Source organism: Rhododendron vialii, chromosome 10a, assembly GCF_030253575.1.
Source record: "Rhododendron vialii isolate Sample 1 chromosome 10a, ASM3025357v1".
In the NCBI taxonomy this organism is placed as follows: domain Eukaryota; kingdom Viridiplantae; phylum Streptophyta; class Magnoliopsida; order Ericales; family Ericaceae; genus Rhododendron; species Rhododendron vialii.
Window position 1 is genome coordinate 26,362,302 of NC_080566.1, and position 7,280 is coordinate 26,369,581.

The window sequence follows — 7,280 nt, forward strand, 5'->3', positions numbered from 1 at the left end:
TGCCAAAGGGTACGTCAATTGTCAATAATTATGAGAGCAATAAATAAGATTAATTATCATCGGATCACAAGAAATAACGAAATGTCAAGAATAGATTGGCTCAAGAGGATTCCAAGAAAGGAATCACATGCTTAACCACTCACCTCGATGTCATAATGAATGCAACCAAATACGAAGCGTGATACTAATCGTCTATTCTGAATCACAAATAAAAGAAACAGATAAAATTATAAGTATGCATAACTATTAGTCTAACACTACTATTATGATTACTATAAAATTAAATCTAACACTTAATTAGACCACGATGTCCCGAACACATGCACACCCACGACACCCAACAAAACCCACTGCCAATGCCATTATCCAACAACCCACTCACAAACCACTTTTCTCTCATCTCGACACATTCACTTACCAATCTCATCATTGCAGCCCCTCGATTCTTTTTCTTCCGCCTACTCGCTACACCAAACAAAACCCCATTGTTTCCAAATCAAAGCCCCTAATTCTATGTGCTTATTTAACCATAAATTATATACCTAGCAAGGAAGAAAAAGAGACGATGAAAACATTAAGCTTACCCGATGATTTGCTGATCCGAAAACTACCGACGAATTCTCAATTGCGGCGGCTCTCTCTCGTTCTCCTCACTTTCTCACAGCCCTCTCTTAGAAAAATAATACTCCTTAATCCTAGTCCCTCAATATTTATAAAAGCATAAGGGGCCCTCTCCTCAATAATTAAATACACTCTCACCAACTAGCCTGACCCGAGTTTAAAAGTTTAATCCAACCCAAGTAAAACTAACCGGCCCAAAAATATAACATGCACACATACACACACACACACAAAAATATAAGTTATTCGAGATTAGAAGAATTTTTGAAATAAATGCAGTTTATAATAATCAATATCATTTTTTTATTAGAAAGAAGTTTGAAAAAGAAAAATGAAAGAATTATTTATTTGAGTCAAAAGTATTTCCTTTTATTTTTGAAAGGAAAAGCGGGGTGTCACGCATAGAGGGTAAATAAAGTTCCATGCAGGGAACAAAGATCTCCATTAAAGGAGATAAACAAGAAAAAATAGAAAGAAAAAAAAAACAAAACAAAAAGATAACCTTCGGTTGCCGGAGCCGCTACCTCGGATCTGACAGTTTATTCGTTGGAGGATGCGCCAAACCATCCCAAAACTTCGGGATCTCAACAGATAAAGCCCTCCTGAGGTTTGGATCAAAGGCGAGGAAGGTGGATTTCATCTTCCATCACTGAGATCGATGGAGGTTGGACGATGGAGGCAGCAGAGAGCTTCAAAATGTTGAGATCGCACAGATGAGTTGTGCTTGGCGATAAGAAAGGGGGTGTTGGAGGCGGCCCTAGGGTTTTCTAGAGAGAGAGCCTCGAGATGTCACAGAGCATTTTTTTCACAATGTCGTCAATTTTGTTCTGTACCAGCCGGTATGTACTGTACTGGCCGATACGTACTGTACCAGACATAAAACGGTACACATAAATTGGTGTTCCATACCGCCCTAAATGCGGGCTTGTACCAGTCGATATTGGTCATACTGACCTGTAACGAACGATATTGATTCTGTACCATAGACATAATTAAGTCCCTATCCTATTCAGTTTGAATCATTAAGTAGTCATTCTTGAAATTTGAAAATCTCATTATTTTAAACCCAACTCTCTCTCTCTCTCTCTCTCTCTCTCTCTCTCTCTCTCTCTCTCTCTCTCTCTCTCTCATACACACACTCACGTTTTTTTTTACCTTACCTTCCAATTTTCGAATATGATAAATTTATCAATTATGATAATCAATGAATTTATCAATTATGATAAAATTGTTATACCTTTATCGTATACAATAAATTTACCATAAACGCAATAACAATAAAATTTTCAAATATGATAAAATGGTTATGTTTTTTTATTTATGAAAATTTATCGTATCTAATGAATTTACCATAAACACAACACCAATAAATAAATCAAATTTATTATAATCTAACAAATGTTCCTTAAAATAAATTTACTATAAAGATGCAAAACACACAAATTATGATACATTTGCTGAATAACTAAATTTACCATAATCAAATATGATAAATTTAAAATCTGAAATCAAATCAAATATTGTATACCGTAAATCAAAATAGATATAACTTCAAAAACCCAATCTAATCCAAACAAAACAAAATGGTGGGATAAATCCAAAATCCATAAAAGATTATGAAGAAATAAAACAAAAACAGTGGGTTGCTAATCAAATAAAACCAAGTCCTTGATGAAAACCAACAACAACCGCCATTGAGCAAGATCTGTGTGGCGGTGGGGGAGAAGAGTTCAGGTCGAGGGCGGCGAATGTGTTCAGGGGCAGCAGAGAGTTTACCAGAGAGAATAGAGAGAGAAAACTCACTGAATGTGGGACTCGCTGGAGGAAAAATGGAGCATGAGAATTTCAATTGAGAGAGAGAATAGTTTAGGGTTAGGAATAGATTAAAGGGTGAGAGAGAATTAGTAATTAATATGGTAGAGAGATAAATTTTAGGAAGAGAGAATTAATTACTAAAGGTATAATGGGGCAACTATGCAATTTTTGGATGAGTACTTGTAAATTCACTCGGTCGAAAATCAACTGAGTTTATGATTGATATGCTAGAATGTGAGTGTTGATAGGTGGAGTTTGGTTTATTGCCATATTTCAGAACTTTTTGGAAATAAACCAAGAGTAAGAGGAATGAAGAATAACAAGTTTTTTTTTTGGAACCAGTCGATTTTATAAAGGGACTAAGCTCAACACTCAAGAAGATGGCCTTGAGAACTCAGGATAAAACAACCAAGACAATCACCAAACAAAGTTCAACCTGGCCAAGCTACTATACAAAGGACCAAAACTTAAGTAGAATTAAAAACAAACTCCGGGAGCCCCCATTTAGCACAAAATCTGGAATTGTCAAGTGCTTCACCATCCTTCTCCAAGAGCACGCGCATGCCCTGATTTCTCCCATGATCAAAGCCACAACTGAGGAAGAATCATGTCCAACTTGACGAAAGATTCTGGAATTCCTCTCTCTCCAAAGATAGTAAATCGACGCAGACAAACAAAGCTTGAAAGTGGATGCTTGAATCGACGTGGATTGACAATTCAACACCCCCCACGGAATTTCAGAGGCCAAATCCCAGCCATGAGAGGACACCACACACTTCTCCCTAACCTGTAGCCAGACCAAAGAAGAAAAGGGACATTCAAAGAACAAGTGGGAATGAGATTTCTGTCCTCCATGACATAAGATACAACTTGAATCAGCCAGCACCCCTCAAGCATGTAACCTACCCTTTGTTGACAAACGACCCAGAAAAGCCACCCACTGAATAAATGACCAACGAGGAACTAAGTACGTATGCCAAACCAAACAGGACCAGCCTACCTCAGGAGCACGTGACCTAAGTTCAGCCCAGGCAGATTTAGTAGAAAATTTCCCAGTAGAGTTCAAAAGCCAAACAACAATATCCTCCCTATCAACGTGAGGAGCAAGATCATGGACAGTCCAAGCAACAATATCCCTAACCAGAGAACTTCTAGCACTAGGCCATCGCCAATCACCATTACAGATTATTGAGTCAACTTTTATGTAAAAGGACCTTCCAAAAATAGCATTCATGCTATCCCCAAAAAACTGATACAAGGGCCCAAGGTTATGCCAATTATCAAACCATAAGAAGGTATTGGATCCATTCCCCACTTGTGCTTAATGCACTTCTGGCCAACACTCCTAAGCCAAAAAAATTTCCTAATAGTCCAAGAGGAGTCATTAGGAAGCTTCATGGACTAGAAACATCTATGTTTTATAACATAAGTATGTATCCACCTAACCCAGAGAATATCCTCCTTTTTGCACAAAGCCCACATATGCCTAAGCATAGAGGCCTTATTCCATTCCTTGATTCATTAAAACCCAGACCACCTTCTTTCTTAGGGACACACAGAGCAGACCAAGCCACTTTAGTGCCACAAGACTTTATTTCCAAACCTTTCCACAAAAAAGCACTAAGCATACTTTCAATTTTCTTTATAATCTTTTGGGGCAAGATAAAGATGGATGACCAATAAACTTGTATACTAAAAAGCACAGAAGCAATGAGCTGGGCTCTGCCTCTGAAAGACAATAGTTTATTGGACCAAGATTGAATACGTTTAAGCATCCTATCCTTGAGCACCAAACAATCTGAATACTTAAGCTTGGATGAAATCAGAGGCACCCCTAAGTACTTAACAGGAAGCTTAGCCTCAGGGATGCCAAGAATATTCCTCAACTCCAGTTTCAGATGCTCATCTACCCCAACAAAGAAGTAAGCACTTTTTTGGAGATTAGGTTGAAGACCAGAAAACAGATAAAATCCTTCAGAACACTATCAATGGTAGAAAAAGATTGCATACTGGCCCCACAAATAATGAACATATTATCAGCAAAAACCAAGCGAGAAAGATTAATAGCAGCACACTTGGGATAAATAGTGAAACTCTCAAGGCAAATTCTGGATTGAAGGATAACAGAAAAGGCTTCCATAATCAACAAAAAAAGATAAGGAGAGATAGGATCACCTTGCCTCAACCCTCTTTTGCCAGGAAAGAAGCCCTTCAATTCTCCATTAATAAGAACAGAGAAACAAGGGGTAGAAACATAAGCATTGATCCAGTCAATAAAGATAGTAGGGAAATCCATAAAGTGCATGACTTCAAACAAAAAAACCCAATCAACACTATCATAAGCTTTCATAACATCTAGCTTGATAGCACATCTTGTAGGCCCCTGATCACGATGGTACCCCCTAACAAGCTCTTGCATTAACAAAATATTATCCATGATAGATCGACCTTTGATGAAAGCAGATTGGGCAGGACCAATTATTGAACGCAAAACAGTCTGAATCCTATTTGCTAGCACCTTAGTCACACACTTATAAAGTGTATTACAACAAGCTATAGGTCTATAGTCCTTTATAGAGTTAGGAGAAGGAATTTTGGGCCCCAAAGTAACAGCTGTAGCATTCCAACCCCTAGGCATTACCCCATTAGTAAAGAAAGAAAGGATACTAGCCACAAAATCTTCTTTAACAGTCGACCAATTGTCATGGAAGAAAGTGGAGTTGAATCCATCAGGGCCAGGAGCTTTATCCCTGTGAATGGACCGTAAAGCAAACCAAATTTCAGCTTTAGTTACAGGGGCCGCCATACTAGCCTTAACCTCTAGGGGCACCTTTTTAAGCATAGCAGTAGATAGAGCCTCTAAAGCATCTTGTTTGTGCATGAAATCAAATCCCAAAAGTCTCTGATGGTACCCAAGAATTTCTTCTTCAATAGCAACAGGATCCTCAAGTCTCACTCCTTGATCATTAACCAAGCTCAGAATAGTATTTTTCACCCTATGAGCATGCATCTTTTGGTGAAAGAACTTAGTATTCTTGTCTCCCAAAGCAAGCCGCTGAACTCTAGATTTTTGTTTTTTAAACGATTCTTCAGCAGAACTGAGAGCATAGAATTGCTGAACAAGGTCCTTCTCAAGCTCACACAAAGAAACATCATGAGAGAATTGAAAACATAAATTCTGAATTTTGACAAGATTGGACCTGGCTGTCTCCACTCTACCACTAAGATTACCATAATGCTGCTTATGAAAGGCCTTAAGCACAGGTTTAAGCCTCCTGAGCTTAGAGCTAAGCCTCAGCATAGGATCACCTCTAACATCTTGGTTCCAAGAAGAATCAATCAAACCACGAACTCTGTCATTAGCCATCCAAAAATTGAAAAATCTGAAAGGACAGGATTTAAATTTATTGTGAACCACAGTCATAACAAGGGCACAATGATCAGAGATCCCCGGTGGGTGCCCAACAACCTCAGAATCAATGAATAACTCCATCCACCCCTCATTGATTGCCACCCTATCAAGCCTACTCTTATTATCACCAATGCCCCCCCCCTCTTGTTAGTCCATGTAAACCAGAAGCCCTTAGTGACCATATTATGCATGTTAATATCATCCAAACAACGATTAAAATTTGTAGCTGCAGCTTCATCAAATCCAGATACTCGTTCTGCTGGAGTTCTCACAACATTAAAATCCCCTATAATCACCCAAGCAGAGCCACCCAAAGAGGAAGATAACAATCTCAACTCATTCCATAAACTGATCCTTTCTCTAGCAGAATTCAAACCATAAACCATAAAAACAAAAAAGCTCTTATGTTCAGCAAGAATCTCAACAGAAAAAACAATCATTTGAACTGAAGAGAAGACCAAGGAAACAGAAAGCATGATTGGATCCCAACCTACAATAATTCGAATAGCTAGGAGGCTCCCCAAATTATGAACATGATGCCAATGCACATGGAAACAAAGGCCAGTAGAAGGAGACATATTTTCATGCCTAACTTTAGCCTCTAGGACACCAAACAAAGAGATATTATTACCTCTGAAAAAGGAGCACACCTCCATTTGCTTCAAGGGCTCATTAAGATCCTTAATGTTCCAGCAACTAATTTTCGTCATATAGAGGAGTTAGAATTCTTACCACGTCCTCTGCCCTTAGCTTTAGCCTTCCCATCCTTAGGAGCAGGAGGAGAAGCAGCTCTTCCAAGGGAAGGGTCTTTGGTCACAACACCCTATTTGACAGAGGCAGGAAGAACAACCCACTGCTAGAATAAGAAACACCAATTACATGCAAGGAAGAAACACTCCCATCCAGCTCAAGACAATTCTCAGCCAAAGGAGAGAATTTATTCCCAGAGGTGCTAATCACAACGCCAATGTCACCCAAATTAGATTTAGAGGGAAGCCAAGACACCTCCAAAGAGCCCTTGCCAGACACCTTAGGTGAAACAGTTCCAGAAGCATATGTTTGAACAATCTTATCAATTGCAGCCGAATCACAAACATGAATACGAGTGGGAGATGAAAGACCCAGCACTTTGACAAGACTAGGCCCAACATTTGCTCCTATAGAACTGTTAGAGCCTCTAGGGATCACCTTGAGAGAACCAGAAGCATTCAAACCAGACCCAACATGAGCTATCACAGCTTGCTCATCAGCTACTGTAGATGGAGGGCCAACTACCTGCCCTAAAGAGGACATATCAGGATTAGACTCCAGCTTTGTAGGGCCACCATTCACAGCAACCTTCTCCTTGTGACTAGCCGCAGTATGCCCAAAGACATGACATTCAGAACATCAGGAGGTTTCCATGGATATCTAACATTAATAAAAGCAGATA